Genomic DNA, 19,793 nt, shown 5'->3' on the forward strand with positions numbered 1-19,793 from the left:
ATGTCCATAACCCCACCATCCTCTCCCTACCTGCCTCCCTTCAGCAACCCTCAGTTTATTTTGTGAGATTAAGAGTCTCTTATGGTTTGTCCAAAAGAATTCTTATTTTACTGATGGGGCCAGTAGAACAACATTTTAGTAGACCCCCCACATCTCCATATATGCTTTAGAATGTGTTTGTGAGAGAAATTGCAAGCCAATATATTATCTGCTTTTACCATCCAAAGCAAAGAAATTCTCTGGTTTTACTCACTGCTCGAGTCACTGAAATTTGAGGCACCTCTAGTTGTTCAGTGGGACATTTGACAAGAAACAATTTTAGGAGGCTATCATATTATCAATCTTCCCAGAAGGAAAAATTTGACATGAGGGGTAAATAAAAAATGTCATTATACTAATCTTGGCAAAAACATTTTTCCTCGTGGCTCCAGGAACGTTATGAGCCCCAAATATCTCTGCCTTAGACAGTGGGGTTGGGGTTCATGTTGATGCAGAATCAGTTTTCTGGGGAAAAAAAATGATGTTTAATTTAAGCAAGATGAAGAAAACCCAGTCATGTCAATAAAAAGTAGAAAGGAATGGTCAAGTGAGGTACATTTTCCTAGCAACTGGTAAGTGTTGTCTAGCAAAAATAATGTTTAGAGCTAGGACTGAATTCAGTAGAAACTGGTTGAATGAATGAATATTGCAATTCAAGGTGTAAATATCTTATGAAATAAAGCCCTACTTTAAAAAAAAGAAGGGATGACTCCTAGTTAGAGAATATCCAATTTTGGATACATTTTGCCATACTAAAATTGGATATTTAAGGATGGCAGAGTATATCAAATAAATGCCAATTCATCTATACAGTAATCCCCAGAGAAGCTTCCCACAATTTTTCAATTAAATGTTCATTTGGGGTGCCTGGGTGAATCAGTCATTAAGTGTCTGCCTTCCACTCAGGTCATGACCCCAGGATCCTGGGATCAAGCCCTGCATCAGGCTCCCTGCTCAGCAGAAGGCCTGCTTCTCCCTCTCCCACTGCCCCCGTTTGTGTTCCTGCTCTAGCTGTGTCTCTCTCTGTCAAATAAATAAATAAAATCTTTTAAAAAATTAAATGCTCATAACAAGAAGAGGATAAAAAAGACAATGATGAGATGAAGACAAAAAAGATGACAATGATGACAAAAATGACAATGACAAGAAGAAAAGAAGCATTAAAAGAAATAATAAGGACTCTGATTTCAGCAACCAGCTGATGGTAAAAAGATACTTTATCTCACAAAAGAAATCCATTCTCTTTGCTTAAAATAAGAGTAGAAACTACTGCATCACTCTGCTAAAATATATCCCTTTCACAAGAGAACTAAGGTATTTGTAAACCACTAACATTTTCCAGCTCCCTTTCCACTTTGGAATGCCATTAGCACCATGAAAACAAAGTGTGTTTATTTCAGTTCTCCACCGCATTAAGTAGAACAGTACCTGGAACCCAGTTTTGTATTCAATAACTACATTTGAAATGAATGTGTGTTGAATTTTTTTTTTGGTATTATTTCTCCAATTCCAACTTCTTCCCTTTTCCATCTTTTGCTCACCCATTCTATCTATCTATCTATCTATTTATTTATTATTTTTATTGATATATAATGTATTATTTGCCCCAGGAGAACAAGTCCATGAATTGTCAGGCTTACACATTTCATAGCACACATTATTTTCCAGTCATTTGGATACTGCCCCCATGGAACAACACATTATGTTCTGACACATGTGGACTCCATAAAGAAATTATGAGGAACCTTATTAGTACAAATTAGATAATGTAATTTTCTTTATAAACCACTGATTCAGTGACACCGAGCCAGGCAAAATGGCTGGGAGTATATCCAATTTTAGGATGGCCATTATGTTCAGTGAATGTCAGCTAGACTACAAATTTTGTTCAAGGAAATGCATTTTTACCTAGCCCCTACAGAGTGGGATGCTGTATTAAACTCTTTACTCTGCTATGTAAAACAAATTTAACAACTGGTTCTGGAGGAAGGGGATAATTCTGATTTGTGGGCTTTGCTTGATTTCTATGATGTATTTTAAGACCATATGAATTAATGGACAGTTATGGAGCTGGCTCCAAGATAACACTATCTCTAGGTACTTATACCTCACTAACAAATTTTTATACCTCAATAACAAAAAATAAAATACAAGTAATAGAATAAGTGGAATAAAATAAAATAATAAAAAAATTATTCCTTATTATTTGCAAAGTACCATATAAGTTCTTTATTGTCCCTATATTAATGTGTCATGTATTCTTTATGTGTTTTATTAATTATGAAAATGTTATGTCCATGGTGATTTATGAGTTCCTTACAAGCAGAAAAATTAATTTAGTTATTTAGTCAACAAATGTTTATTATTTGCAACTATGTGAATTCCCTGTAATAAAACACATAATGGACTCACAGTAAAGTGGAATTCAGAACAAGTTGCTTAATAAACTAGATTTTCTCAGGATTCTGTGTAATTCTGTCAGCTTTCCAACTTCCTTCCGGACTGATAGGCTATTATGTCTCAAGCTTTCTCATGCAATATTTGTTGTCTGTACAACTCAGACATAATTTCCTTTTTGTATGTATCTTTGAATATATTTACATATAAATATCCAAGGGGTGCCTGGGTGGCTCAGTGGGTTAGGCCTCTGCCTTCGGCTCAGTGGGTTAGGCCTCTGCCTTCGGCTCAGGTCATGATCTCAGGGTCCTGGGATCGAGCCCCACCTCGGGATCTCTGCTCTGCAGGGAGCCTGCTTCTCCTCTCTCTCTGCCTGCCTCTCTGCCTACCTGTGATCTCTGTCTGTCAAATGAATGTACTTTGGTACATATAAATAACCAAAATAAAAGAAGCCTCTTCTAAGTAGAGATTGTAATCTGATTGTTCTGCATCTTTCGAAACCACTCAAAGAATTTTTATGACTCCATAGTTGTTCTCTCTATCCTGTATTTTCTAGCAGACAGATTACATTCTCAATAAATATTGGTGGCATTTAGTGGAATGATTTTGTCAAACTCATATAATTCTTCATTCAGTTTCTTGATGTAGTTACACAATTCATGTAAAGACTAAATATGTCACTATTTTAAAATACTGAATAAAAGCTATATTTACCTCTCTATTTAAAAAAAACATTAAAAATACATTAATTTTTGGTATACTATAACAAAATAATATTTTCCTGACTAACCATTTGAATCTGGATATAAATCATACCATATTGCCAAACTATGACAGAGAAAAAAAATCACATTAATAAATCATTGAAATAAACTTCCTAGCCTTTCTATTATTATAATTAGGAATAAAACAACTGATTCTCATAAAATCTTTAAGGTTGCAAAGATATTAGTACTATCTATATCTTTCTGAAATCACAAAAGACTGTTAACCCTAAGAATATAAACAAAGAGTTAGAACTAAAGCATTTTTGACTTTTCATCCAGATATAAAATACTTTATAAACATAGCTACTCTTGAAGAACATGTCTCTGTATATTTCTTTTAAATTATGAAAAAACTGGAAAACACAAAGGGAAGTGTAAATTGACTGTTTGATAGATAATCTATTTTCTTCTCAATTCAATGAATAAAGAAGTAGACATGATCTTAAATTGACAATGACATGGTCCAATAAATAAGCTCACAAGAGTATTCTATATCCTATTAGGGAGGAACTATAAAACTGCCTTTCTCTGAATGTCTTCAATGATTTACTAAAGCTCACACTTAATGATATAAGGTGTGACTTTAGAATACCACATGGGTACAGAATCCAGGTAAGAAAATTCACTTCCCTCCGTATTTATAATTATTCTGTGGTAGCATATGCATGTTTTCCTTCCTTATGAATTGATTTCCATTTCCATGTATGTTGTATTTTTTTGAAAAAGTAATATATTTACCTATTCAAAAAGACCACAAGGGTATACTGTAGAAAGTCTTTCTATTAGTTGTTCATTATTGATTCTCCTTCCTAGAAGCATTAAATGTTATAAATTTCTTATTCATCCTTTCTTATGTGTACACAAGCACTTATTCTTTTAAAATAAATGGGAACAGGCAATTCAGGCTTCCTATACTTCACTATATATTTTTGAAATTTAAAATATATATCTTGGCCACGTAAGACCCCACGTTGCATCACCACTTCCTCATATCAGGGAGATCATATGATAGTTGTCTTTCTCTGCTTGACTTATTTCGCTAAGCATGATACGCTCTAGTTCCATCCATGTTGTCGCAAATGGGTAGGAGAAGAATCAATGAAACAAGATGGGATTGGGAGGGAGACAAACCATAAGTGACTCTTAATCTCACAAAACAAACTGAGGGTTGCTGGGGGGAGGGGGTTTGGGAGAAGGGGGTGGGATTATGGACATTGGGGAGGGTATGTGCTTTGGTGAGTGCTGTGAAGTGTGTAAACCTGGTGATTCACAGACCTGTACCCCTGGAGATAAAAATATATGTTTATAAAAAATAAAAAATTAAAAAAAAAATAAAAATAAAATATATATCTTGGGATTTGCTCCATATCAGTGCATAAAGCCTTGTGCATTTTTTATAACTCCATAATTTTCTACTGAATCACTTATTTAAAGAGGTGTTTATTGATGTCCTTTGAAGTTGTTTCAATTTCTTACAAATACAAACAATGCTGAAATGAATAACTTTGAAGACACATCATTTTGTTCATGTGTTAGAGTATCTGAAAGAATGTATTCTTTGGAGCTGATTTGGTGGGAAAAAGAATATGTGCATTTTTAGTTTTGATATTTGATATGATAAAAATTGCCTTCCATAGATGCTGCACTAATTTACATTCATACCATCACTGTAAGAGAATATTTTTCTTTTTATTCCCCAGCCAAAATACTTCCTAATATTTCTGCCACTCTCATAAGTGAAAAGCACCATCTTCACTTTTTAAAGTGAAGCATAGCATATGTACAGAAAAATGTACAAAATCACAAATTGTGTTTCACAAGCTGAACAATTCCATGTAACTTGCACCTAGATCAAGAAAAACAGAGCATTACCAGAATCTCAGAATCCTTCCTCGAGTCCTGGGAACAACCACCAATGCCCACTCAACGGTACCCTCCATCTGACTTCTAACACTACAGATGAGCTCTACTTGTTTTTGACCTCTCTGTAAACTGAATCGGTAAGTTTTATACCAGAGTCTTTGATTCAACATTCTTTGTGTATGTGGAATTTATTCATACTTTATTATGTTGATGTAGCTTTCTCACTTTCATTGCTATATTGTATTCCGTTTTATGATTATTCCAGTTTATATTCTAGTTCAGGTATAATCTGAGAAGTTTCCAGTTTGGGGCTTTTAGAAATAATGATTCAATTAATATTTATTTCATATATGTCTTTTAGTGGGCCTATAGCTGGATCTCTTTTACAGATTTAGGAGTAAAATCTCTGGGTCATAAAGTGTATATATATTCAGCATTTTTATAATTTCTGCTGCAGTTTTCCAAAGTAGTCTTACCAATTTACACTCCTACCACCAGGATACCTGAATTTGAGTAGTTCCATATCCTCACTAAGACTTCAGATTATTTCTTCAACTTTTGGTATTCTGGTGGGTGCATCATAGTGATGTTTTAATTTGAATTTCCCTAAATGGGATGGGATGGGTTTCTAATGTATTAGCACTATTTATATTTTTCTTAATTCTGTTGTTCTACCTTCAACACATGGAAATAACCATGGAATATAACCACATGGAATATAAAAACACATGGAATATAACCACTTCTTACCACTTCTGCTACTACTACTCTGAACAGAGTCACTGATATTTATTTCTTACTTGGATAACAGGAAAGCCCTCCTGACTCAACCTGCTTCCTTTCCTGCTCTCCTATAGTCTAATCTCAACATAAAAGAGGGCTCTTGTTAAAGAGTGAGTCATATCATGTCACTTATTTGCATAAACTCTTCAATGCTCACTTTACTCAGACCTAAAATTTTATACATGATCTGGCCCCCATTCCTTCTTAGACTCGATAACCTGCTACTCTCCTTCTCACCTATTTTCTCTAACTCAGCTAATCTCCTTGTAGTTTTCAAATATTATAAGCATGTTCTTGTCTTCAGATATTTATACTAGCTCTTCCTTATAATATTCTTACAATATCCTTAAGATATTCTTATGGCTAACTTCCTCAATATCTTAAAATTTTGTTTAAATGGCATCTTCTCCATGAAGCTCATCTGACCATGCTTATTGTTAACTCCAGCACTCCACATAGAGATTATTCTGCTCTTCTGCTTACATAAAATTATCATCTTCCAATATACTACATAATTTACAGATTTATTATATTTATTGTTTTCAGCTGCAAGAATGTAATCTGAGAGCAGTGTTTTCAGTTTGTTAACCTTCCCAATTATCCCATTCAAGTATATCATCCATGTCCTGCTGGGACCCTGACTGATACATCATTTTTACCTCTATTTATTGATTATTAACTTCACATAGTATTCCTTTACTTTTTGTTAGTAAACATGAGGAAGTCAGCAGGTTTATATTCTTCCCATAATCTCTCTTCCTTCCACTCTCAGTTTCCCCTTTCAAATGATCTAATTTCTGTATTGTCTCAATTTATATTCCACTTTATAAGCATATACTTTCATTTACTTAATATTAAACCCAATCCCAAATAGATGCAGCATTCATTACCAGTTTATCTGCTATAATATTCTAGCCATCCTTGGTTATGAAAATATATTTTATACTCCCCTTTTATTAAAACATAATATAATATTTGTTTCAGGGGTATGCATCTGTGATTCTTCAGTCTTATATAATACCCAGTGCTCATTACAACACATAACCTCTCCAATGTCCAACATTCAGGTACCCCATCTCCCTACCCTTCTTCCCTCCAGCAACCCTCAATTTGTTTCCTAAGATTCTCTTTTTTAAAAAAGAGTTATGACCATAACCATAAGTGACTCTTAATCTCACAAAACAAACTGAGGGTTGCTGGGGGGAGGGGGTTTGGGAGAGGGGGGTGGGATTATGGACATTGGGGAGGGTATGTGCTTTCGTGAGTGCTGTGAAGTGTGTAAACCTGGTGATTCACAGACCTGTACCCCTGGGGATAAAAATATATGTTTATAAAAAATAAAAAATTAAATTAAGCACAGTAAAAGATTAAAAAAAAAAGAGTTATGAGAGCATTATCTCTGACTTTGTCTTGCATGTTGAAAATACCGTGCCTTCACAAATATTGAATGATTATAGTTGAGTACAAAATTCTTAGGTCACACTTTCATTCCTTGAAAACTGTAGAACCCTGCCATTCCACCTTGTACCTCCCTTCTTTATGCCCACATCTATATTTCTCCATTTAATTCAATTATTTTGTGAAGGATATCTCCCTCAGAGAGAGGGAGGAAAATCTTAAGTCAGGAGGAAAATCTTAAATATGATTTAATATTTTAAATCATCAGTTGTGCCTAACTGCCAAGGATCCACCATAGGGCTTGGCAATGCAGAGGTCACTGGTGACATTGACAAGAGCAGTCTGACCTTGGAGGAGCAGTAGAGAAGAAGCCTCATTAGAGTGCGTTTAAAAGAAAATGAGAAATGAGCAATTATGGAGGTAGAGTATTGAATGTTTTCCTCCATTTTTGCATCTTACACGTCTTTTAAGAGGCTTATTTCTTTAGACTTGATGTTTAACAGCATTCACACTTTGGTACCAAATATTGCTAGGTAGGTCCCTTCAAGCCTTTTTTATTTCTTGAATATTTCCTCTTCTATTATTTTGCTTTTCTTTTTTGTGGACTCCTATGATTTATATCTCCTATATCTATCATTTCCTCCATAATTTTGATCAAATATTTATTATACCTGTGTTGTTGTGGGTTTTTTTTCAGTTTTATCAGTCCTGTCTTCTATGTTCTTTACTGTATTTTCAGCTCATTTCTCCTACTATCTTTACCTTTCCTTCCCTGAACTCTTGCATCTCTGCCTTGTATTCTTTTTTCATAAAAATTATTGAATCACTGATTTAAAATATATATATAACCATATTTGAGTATAATTTTGATTTGCTCCATAAAAACATTTTTCAGGTAGGTGATATTTATCTGCAACTCATTATTCTTGTTCCTTCCTTCACTTTTCCTTGTAACAATAGTGTGCCCATTCCTTTTGGATTTTTTTTATTTGAACAAAAAGACATTGGGATTCCCCCCCCCCCTCAACTAATTATTTGCAGAAAATTCATGTTGGCCAGATGCCATAGCTGTATTTTGTACTTGAAGGAATTTTTCTTGAGATTTTGTGAATTCTTTTAGTTTTAACTTCTTTTGCTGATAGATGAAGGTAGGTGTAAGCTTGCTCATAATGCAGACTTTTCTTCCCACTCTGGTACTTAGAACCAAACGATACAGAGAATCCATTGTTAAGCCTATGCATCCTATTCCCTTCATTGTGAACATGAGACTTCAGTTTTGTATTTAAGAGTGTTTCCTTCTCAGACACCTGGGTGGCTCAGTTAGTTAAGCAACTTCCATTCTGCTCAGGTCATGATCCTGGAGTCCCTGAATTGAGTCTCACATTGGGCTTCCTGCTCAGTGGGAAGTTTGCTTTTCCCTCTGACCCCTCCCCTCTCGTGCTCTCTCTCTGTCTCTCAAATAAATAAATAGAATCTTAAGAAAAAAGAAGAAGAAGAAGAATGTCTCTTTCCCTGTGGTGTGTTTACTGTGAAGTTTTTCTGAGATCTGTAGCGATTTTATTTTCTCTCTTTCTCTCTCTCACTATGATAAACTATGTAAAACATGAAATTTACCATTTTAACCACTTTTAAATGTACAATCAGTGGCATGAAGTATATTCATGATGCTGTGAAACCATCACCACTATCCATCTTTTTGAACTTTTTTACTATCCCAGACATTCTGTACTCATAAAATAATAACTCCATAATCTCTCCTCCTCACAGCCACTGGTAACATCTATTCTCTTTCTTTTTCTATAAATTTGCCTATTTTAGGTACCTAATATAAGTAGAATCATACATATTTTTATTTTTATGTCTTGCTTATTTCACTTGGCATAATGTTCTCAAGGTTCATCCATGTCACAGCATCTATCAGAATTTCATTCCTTCTTATGGTTCAATGTTCCATTGAATGTATACAACACATTGTCTTTACTCATTCAAGCATTGATAGACATTTGGATTGTTTCCACCTTTGGGCAATTATGAATATGCTTCTATGAATATTGGTGTACAAGTATCTGAGTCTCTAATTTCAATTCTTTTATACTAGGAGTGGAATTGTTGGATTGAATTCTGTTTTTAATCTTCCTTCACCTTTGTTGATGTTCATTGCTTGTGGAAATGCTTCCACATATTTTATGGATTATAAGACCCCTCATAGTTTTATAATGAAGCATGTTTATGTTTCCAGTTTTTATTTTTCTTGCTGATTTTGTATGGCATCTGAGAAGAAAATGTGAGATGATGCTAGTTTTACTCTATCACTTTGAAGTAGACATATTTTTTTTTATTTTTTTTTAAAGATTTTATTTATTTATTTGACAGACAGAGATCACAAGTAGGCAGAGAGGCAGGCAGAGAGTGAGAGAGGAGGAAGCAGGCTCCCTGCTGAGCAGAGAGCCCGACGCGGGGCTCGATCCCAAGACCCTGGGATCATGACCTGAGCCGAAGGCAGAGGCTTTAACCCACTGAGCCACCCAGGCGCCCCTGAAGTAGACATATTTAAACAACTTCCACTGTCAACAAATTTGTCTAGAGATTCTTATAATGTTAGTACTAAACTGAAGTTTATTTCTCTTTCTCATATATAAAAACTGATACTAATATTTAGAGGAAAAAAGGACAACTGAGCACCTACTATACTCTGGGCTTGGGGCTATTGCTTTAAAATCATATATAATTACTTAATTTATTTAATTTAATCATTGGAGAAAGTCCGATAAGGTGATTTTTACTCCATTTTATAGATTAAAATTTGTGCCATAAAGCTTGAGTCATTTTTCAAAGCTATCGATTTAGCAAGCTACCCAGTTGAGAGTATACCGAGCTCTCTCTAACTCTATATCTCATATTCTTTTCTCTTTACCAAATTTCTAATGAATGAACTTAGGTTTGATAAAACCAAATAGCTCAACTTATAAATGTAGACATTAAACAATTGGAGACATTTAAATGTAAGTGTTTAATCCATTTGGTTCAATTCGGGTATATCTAAAAACTACTGATTGGGAAGAAGCAGAATTTTTGGCTTGGGCATTGTGTGCTTTTATGTCCTCTCAAGAAACCAAAGTCCCACTCCAAATAAGACAGACAAAAGTTCCACAATTACCTGGCAACTACAATGAAAAGATTGCTTCCATCTGCCATTCTTTTATTGCTTTTCTTTTGTATTTCTCTATTTTTTTATGTACATCACAGCAAAATGCTGAATACTGACATGTCTATAGTAAGGGATAGCAATGCACACGTTTGTGAATACCAACTTTGCTAAGAAGATTATGCTTTTTTTGGCTTAAGAAAAATTTTATTACTCTCTTGATGAAGGTCATTAATTAATGTCTAAGTGAAAATATGTTTTCAACTTCAAAATTACATTTATACATTATATACCTTGCATGTACAATATGAACACTTAACTCAGTGAAACTTATGATTCTAACACTTGAGTTACAAACTACTAAGTTAATATAGACATAGAATTATAAAAAGTCTAAAGATAGACTGCAGCAGGAGGGGCCAGCTCCCAGCAAGCAGTAGAGCAACAGAGCACAAAACCCAAACCTTTAGAGAAGTCTGCTCCACTGAGGGACATTGCTTCAGAGGCTAAGCAGGGGTAGAGCCCTCACAGGGACAGTGTGGTCTCAGGGCCCACGGGGCCACAGAAGGATCAGGGGTGTCTGAGTGTAGCAGAGCTCACAGGTATCAGAGCAGGGAAGCTAACTACAGAGACGGAGCTGAGGAGTGAGCTTGGGGTTACCTTAAACTGTGATCCACAGCATAGTCAGGCCTCTGCTCTTTGAGCAGGGACACCATAAGTGGCAGATCTGGGGAGATCCACCTTTCTCCACCAGGAGAGCAGCACAGCAGAAATCTGCTGGGTTTGGAGACTCCAAATGGGGCCATGCACCAGAGACAGAAACTCTCAGTCACAGGCTGGGTGAGCTTGGAGTGCAGCTGAAAACCAAGGAGATGGGAGTGATTGACTGCCTTTCTCTGAGGGTGCACTAAGGAGTGGGGCCCTGAGCTCTCGGCTCCTCCAGGCCAGATATTGGGAGGCCACCATTTTCGTTCCTGTCTCCAGAGCTCTACAGAAAGCATTCAGTAAACAAAAGCTCCCAAGAGTAAACCTGACAGATTACTTAGCCTGGCCCCTGGCAAGGGCAATGCAATTCCGTCTGAACAAACACATTTGAGAATCACTACCTCAGGCCCTTCCCTGAGAAGATCAGCAAGAACATCCAGCCAAGACCAAGCTCGCTGATCAAGAACAGCAGAATTCCAGAGCTAGGTGAAAGCAAAGCTTAGAATTCATGGCTTTCTCCCCATGATTCTTTAGTCTTGCAAAGTTAATTAATTTTTTTATTTTATTTTTTTCTTATTCTAATTTTTTTAACTTTTTCTCTTTCCTCTTTTAATGTTTTTAAACTAGTTTTTCTTGACATTTCTTTAAAAAAATTTGTTAACCTTCATTATTATAATAATATTTTATCCTTCATAGCATCTAACTTTATTTTCTATTTACATATAGGGTTTTTTTTTAATTTTTTTTAATTTTTTTTTTAATTTTTGGGATACAATGTCTTCTAATAGTCAAAATATACTCTAAATGTAGCACAGGGCTTTGTTCTAGTCTCCAGCCTGAGCAAATGCTCTCCAGGTTTTTTTTTTTCCTTTCTTTCTTTTTCCAGCCAACTTATCTAAAAAAAAAAAATTCTTTTTTTAGGATTTTTTAAAAATTTTCATCTTTACAGTCATATTTCATCCCTTCATCCTGTTTACCCTTATTTCCTTATTTTTGTGTGTGTGTGTATATATATATATATATATATATATATATATATATATATATATGTTTTTTCTTTCTCTAAAATTTTGGGAGGTAGTTCTTCTAAGAGACCAAAGTAGATATCTATGGATATAGATATCTATATCCATATCTATATGAATATAGATATAGATATAGATATGGAAAGATATCTATCTATCTATAGATAGATAGATAGATAGATAGGACTGGTGAGTACAACAGAGCCACCCACTTGATTTTGGGTGTATTTGGGTGTGTGTATACACACACACACACACACCTATATATATATATATTTTTTTTATTTTTTTAAATTTCTTTTTATCCCTTTCTTCTCCCTCCAATTTAGGGACTTCTGATTTGGTTAGTGAACTTTTTTCTGGGTTCTTTGCCACCCTTTTAGTATCTCATTCTCTCCTTCATATATTCTTCTCTGGATAAAATGACAAGGCATAAAACTCAAAACAAAACAAAGAACAAGAGGCAGTACTGCTGACTAGGACATAATATGGAGGTTGGTAATATGTTAGATCTAGAGTTCAAAATGACCATTCTCATTGGTACTAGCTGGGCTCGGAAAAGGCATGAAAGATATTAGAGAAACCCTGTCTGAAGAAATAAAAGACCTTTCTGAAGAAATAGAAGACCTAAAATCTAACCAAGTGAAATCAAAAAAGCTATTAGAGAGGTACAATAAAAATGGAGGCTCTTACTACTAGGATAAGTGAGACAAAAGAGAGAATTAGTGATATAGAAGACCAAACAATGGAGAGAAAAGAAGCTGAGCAAAAGAGAGGCAAACAACTACTGGACCACAAGAGGAGAATTTGAGAGATAACTGATAACATAAGACAAAACAATATTAGAATAATTGGGATTCCAGAAGAAGAAGAAAGAGAGAGGGGGACAGAAGGTGTTTTGGAGCAAATTATTATAGAGAACTTCCTTAATATGGCAAAGGGAACAAGCATCAAAATCCAGGAGGCAAGATCAATAAGAATAGGTCCACATCCCATCATTTAATAGTAAAATGTACAAGTCTTAATGACAAAGAGAAAATTCTGAAAGCAGTCCAGGACAAGAAGTCTGTAACATACATTGGTAAAAATATTAGATTGGCAGTAGACTTATCCATAGAGACCTGGCAGGCCAGAAAGAACTGGCATGATATATTCAGAGCAATAAATGAGAAAAACATGCAGCCAAGAATACTATATCCAGTTAGGCTATCATTGAAAATAGAAGGAGAGAGAAAAAGCTTTGAGGGCAAACAAAAATTAAGAGATTTTGTAAATGCCAAAGCAGTTCTACAGGAGGAAATATTGAAAGGGGTCCTCTAAGCAAAGAGAGAGCCTAAAAGTAGTAGACCAGAAAGGAATAGAGACAATATACAGTAACAGTCACCCTACAGCCAATACAATGTAGGCATGAAATTCTTATCTTTAAATAGTAACTCTGAATATAAATGGGCTCAATGCCCCAATCAAAAGACACAGGATATCAGAATGGATTAAAAAAAACCAAAACCCATCAATATGCTCTCTACAAGAAACTTATTTTAGACCCAAAGACACCTCCAGATTTAAAGAGAGGGGGTGGAAAACAATTTACCATGCTAATGGACATCAAAATAAAGCTGGGGTGGCAATCCTTATATCAGATCAATTAGATTTTAAGTCAAAGACTATAATAACAGATGAGGAAGGACATTATATCATACTCAAAGGGTCTGTCCAACAAGAAGATCTAACAATTTTAAATATCTATGACCCTAACATGGGAGCAGCCAATTATATAAACCAATTAATAACAAAATCAAAGAAATACATCGACAATAATACAATAGTAGGGGACTTTAACACACCTCTCACTGAAATGGACAGATCATCCAAACAAAAGATCAACAAGATAATAAAGGGTTTAAATGACACACTGAAGGAGATGGACATCACAGATATATTCAGAACATTCCATCGCAAAGCAACAGAATACACATTCTTCTCTAGTGCACACGGAACATCCTGGTATATATATACAATGGAATACTATGCGACCATCAAAAGAAATGGAATCTTGCCATTTGCAATGACGTGGATGGAGCTAGAGGGTATTATGCTGAGTGAAATAAGTCAATCAGAGAATGACAATTATCATATGATCTCCCTGATATGAGGAATTTGAGAGACAGAGTGGAGGGTTTGAGGGGTAGGGAAGGAAAAAAATGAAACAAGATGGGATCAGGAGGGAAACAAACCTTAAAAGCCTCTTAATCTCAGAAAACAAACTGAGGATTGTGAGTTGGGGGTGGTATGGAGAGGGTGGTTGGGCTGTGGACATTGTGGAGGGTATGTGCTATGGTGAATGCTTTGAAGTGTGTGAAGTGTGTAAGCCTAACGATTCACAAACCTGTACCCCTGGGGCAAATAATACATTAGACGTTAAAAAAAAAAAAGCCTCTGAGAAAAAGATAAATACTTATAAAAGACAAACACTTAATAAGAAAAATTCCTAAGTATCTAGTCTAATTGCTAGCTCTTAGTATTCTATTCTCAGCTCAATTTATATGATTTTTTGTATCACAGCTTGGCAAAGATTCCAAATTTTGAAAAATTTGAAAAGATTCCAAATTTTGAAAATTTCATGTGAAGGTGTGATATTTTAGACAGTAACTAAAGAAAACAATACAAAAGTAGAAGTATGGATTGATAAAATATTCCTCAAAAGAAATTTTAAATTGTGTATGAGGGTAAAATTTGGAAGAAATATATAGATGTCTGAAAAAGAAAATACGATTAGATGAATATATTATAGTATGACTGGAGGGTAAGTTGTTATATAACTACTAAAATGTGCCAATAACATGTAAAGATAAGAAGATACTTATGACATATTGAGAAGGGACTATCTAGTTAAAAGGTAGTATTTAATTTAAAAACCTATATCATTGCTTTTTAGAATAAGATACAGCCTTTATGATCATTTTTTTAAAGCAATCCCTATACCCAATGTGGGTCTCAAACTCATAACCCTGAGATTAAGAGTCACATGCTCTACCAACTGAGCCAGCCAAGTGCCCCTAGATGTATCCTTTATAATATGGTCTGTATGTTTACCATGTCACTGATCTGGCTTGCTACTTTCAAATATATGGAAAGGTGAATGGTCTGTTTACCTTGCACATAATTCTTCGTATATATTACATACCACAAATGAACACTGGGAAAATACTAAGTTACAGTGAGCTCAAATTTGTTTTGTTACTGACAAGGTCCTAGCACACAAGTATTTTATGATACCAGTTCTATAAAGACCGACTCACTTTAAAGATCACAGGAGATATTGATAAACATCTATTTTGAGAGTTGTCTGAAAATTTGTTCATAGGACCAATTCTTTTCTCTAAAATTTTTTTATTTCATCATTGCACATAGTAAGTACATAATATGAAATGCAAATTATGCTTATTTCATGCCACAATAATTATATGCTTCAAATAAAAGTTAAGCAGTGCAAATTCACACTTATCTTTGCCATCATTAGAAAAGTGCTCCAGAGTTTAAAAAAGGAAAAAAAAAATCATTTTATTTATGGCCTTATAAGGCAGTTAAACTTTGAAGCTATTTATAAAAATATTAATTGTACCTATAAAATAATTGATTTTACCTCTGTTTTTTTGACTATAATTATGCACCAGAGCCCATCAAATACACTGATTTGAACTTCATCATGGCTACTACAATTGTCAGACCTAAATCAAGGTCAATATTATCCTAACTTTAACATTAACTAGGTGATAAATGTTCCCAAATATAAGAATATCTTGATAACTAGTTAACAAAAAAAATGTTTATACACATTTGAACTGCTAGTAAAATTGAGAGTATCAACTCAGGTGATAGCAGTCTAGATATTCCAGACTTCTATCAAAATTAGCCAGGATATTAATTAAAAATAGAACTGATGCCTATCATGAATGCACATTAAAATGCATTTGCTAGTTCATCAAATTCTGTGAGTTTAATCTGTGTATAAACCTATAATATATCTTTCACTTAACTAAAATGAGGTTACTGCAACTGTACGTGTTGACTGTAGTATAACGATAATCACAAGCCACTCAATATATTTAATTATTTTCCAAAGTATTATTGGCTTTAAACATTATCACTCAGTCCACAACAGTTGATTATATTATTCTTAATTTTACCAATTCAAATTATATCAAATAATTCTTTTCAGTAATGTTGCCATAGAAGCCAATTTAGTTAATATGCTTAAATGACTTGTAACACAAACTCTTCACTCTAAGTACTGAGACCAAAGTGGCTAAATGACTTGCCCATAACGGCAAACTTGGGACAACTTCTTAGTTCTTTTAACTCCCAGTTCAGCACATATATTTCCCATGAAAGAAAATAAAAGATCTAAATGCAAATTATTTACTTACACATAAATGAACATTTATAGAGATTTTTAAAATATTTACTGAGTCCATGGGATACAAATATTCCATAGACTCATTTTTGAATAATTAAATTTGCTTTTTTTAAATAGACAGATGGAAGAGAGGTGTAGCTCTTCATGAAGAGTGAATTTTAATAATGTGGTTTCAAGAGGAGGCAATTACTTGAAAGAAAAATAGCAGTCCTGAGAGACATCAGTGCAAGTCCATCAGTTGGTCTCGCCTTAAAAAAAACTATAGCTCTTGTATGTATTATGATTCTTAGAATTAATTTGTTTTCCACATTGACCAAATGTTTAAACAATGGCCATCTCATGCCATCTCATGATATCTCTGTATCTGTCAAGTGACAGAGGGTGTATATACACACCAGGAGAGGTTTTCTTTTAAATTAAGGCTGAACATGAATTTCATCAAATTCATTGATCTCAACAAATCAATCATTTTGAGGAACATATGATATTGTTCAACTTTTTTTTCACTGTTAAAATTCTCATCTTCTTAAATTGTAGGAAGCATTTTCTGGTAACAGATAAACTATTCAACTCCATCTTTATACGAAAGAGTGAGATATTTATGAAAAGTACATGTAAAATTTCCTGAATTTTCCCTTAGAATTTCAAATGGTTGGATAGAATTTGTAGAAAATATGGTGAGATAAATTTTATATAACCTGTCCCAAGAAGCATTGGTTAAATCATTTTCAAGTAAAGGCCAAATATAATGTGTTAGTCTCCAAGATGTAAACACTAAATTCCATGCACAGCAGCTGCTGGATTATCTCCAACAATCTGACTTTACTTACTTAGCTTAAAAAACAGTTCTCTATATTCTTAACCACAGCTTTTCACAATCAAAACTGCCATATTCCTCACATAATTACATCTAAACACATCACTAACCCTCCAACGATTGTCTCCATGCTGTTTCTTTTAAATTCTTACAGTTGAAACCCATAACTTAACTCTAAATTTTTCTTTGTGCTCTGACATTTAAAAAGCAATATGCTGTATTTACCACTCTCCATTAACTTCTTTGACTATATGAATTCCCTCCATTCCTTTTTGTTCTTTACTTGTTTCAGAGTTACCTTCAGTATTCTGTGCCAATTAATTTATACCCAGAACATCCCATTAGTTTTCTCATCTTTCCCATACTTTTTCTCTCTATAATAATTTCTGTCTTATTTCACTGATCAGTTCTTGCTGGCCTCATCCTGGAAACAACTGTTTGCATTAGGGATCTTGTCTTCTCTTCATACATAATGCTCAAGGCTCAGAGGAAAAAGCAATACCTGGCAGCAACTTCTTGTACAGCATCCTTCTAACAACCACTCGTTCACTGAATAAGGACCTACCAAGACAGAAGATACATAGAGATGGATATGACAGAGGGTTAGTTTAAATATATGAAAACAATTGTAAATAAATAGGTGCAAAAATATAGGTCTCAATTAAATAGTCCAACCTTTTACATGCATTGATTACAGGCCTACATGAGGCAGGCCCTGTGCTAAGCTCTGAGAGACAGTAGAAACAAAATAAACATGGTCCTCCCTCTTGTAGAATTAATATTTCAATGGGAAGTTAAAAATTGAATGTAGTCATTTAAATAGCACTTTGGAGACTACTAATTTATCACCTCTGTTTCTTTAGTGCTAGAATAACATTCTCATGCTTCATATTCTGAAGATAAATATGGCATTAAACAGAATGCTTTGACCTACATTTTATGTATATCAGGCTTCTGGTAATAATGGACTGAAATCACAATGATGATTACTCTCTGGCTATTATTTGCCGCAGCTGCATCTGTGAGCCGAGCTGGGTCACTAGGAGGCCTTCAACGGTAAGGCCATTTGGAACTGTCATTTATCTTCGTTGTGCATGATAAAATTTACTTCACCAATATCCTCATGTTTACAAAGCTTAGAGGGACCATTTTTTTTCTTTGCTTATATATCTCTGAGCATGGGGCATATTGAAAAGAATTTTTATAATCAATAGATAAAATCCACCAAAGAATATCATGGATAACGACAAAGTCTGATTTCCTACAGGAAAGAAATCCCAATAGCTTCAAGCAGTGTTGTTTCATGAAAATTATGTAGAACTCTCAAGTTAAATCAGTTCATCAATTATAAACAAAACAATTTCATATGTATTATGGTTTTTGATTTTAAGACCTTTATGTTTTGGGGAGGAATCTGAATGGCTACAGATCACTGCTAATAAGAGTCCTTTGGATCCCAAAGTGAGGGCTCTTCTACTTCAAAAGAAAACAAGAATAGAGAAGGAGTAATATCTGCTTTGTTCCAGGAATGTGTTGGTGATTTATACATTTATCCTAATTAATTCCATCAGAGAAATAAGAGAACTACAAGGATTACTAAGAAGCTGATGTCTGAAAGGGCCTTAAATAATAGGAATATAAGAATTTCGGGTGTGCCTGGGTGGCTCAGTCAGTTAAGCATCTGCCTTTGACTCATAGAGTCCAGGGAAAAAACCCCGCTCTGGAGTTACTGCTCAAAGGGGAGCCTGCTTCTCCCTCTCCCTCTAACCACCCCCTCCTTCGTGCTATCACTCTCACTCTCTCTCTAAAATAAATAAAATCTTAAAAAAAAAAATATTCCAAAGTAGGTCCAAGTAGTAGGTCCATCTGGTCCCGTGTTCATGTCTGTTCATGACACTTAGAGGCTTGCTATGACTGAACCTTAAAATGTTGGTATGTCTCTTACTGTAGTGATTACAATGAACAAGAGTTACATGTAGAAGACAGTAGTCTGGCAAGAAGACCTAGGTTCTAGTTCTAGTTCCCCTACACACTTACATGCAATGCATCAAAACATACACATACTACCAGTCTTGTAACTGAAGAAATTGGACTTCTCTGAACTTTAGTTTGCATGATCTCATAATCTCAGAAACATTGTTACTTTTACTAACAATATTGTATGACATTAGGATAATCATAAGAAGTCTAAAGTCACACTGACTCATTGAGTTCACTGACTTCTAAAAATAGTTTTAATTGTCAATTGCCAGAGAGTGGTTTGCATAGGGGTGAAGAAACTGTCTACAGCAAAAAGTGAACACATTTACATTGTTTCCAGTCCTGCATTTCTTTGAAGACATACAGGCAACTTCTGATCCTCATGAAGTAATGGTCGTAGGAAAATATTCCCTGGTGCCAACTCTTGTTGCTGGCTTTGCAATCCGTATAATTATAT

The sequence above is a fragment of the Mustela erminea genome, chromosome 10, assembly GCF_009829155.1.
Source record: "Mustela erminea isolate mMusErm1 chromosome 10, mMusErm1.Pri, whole genome shotgun sequence".
Classification (NCBI taxonomy): Eukaryota; Metazoa; Chordata; class Mammalia; order Carnivora; family Mustelidae; genus Mustela; species Mustela erminea.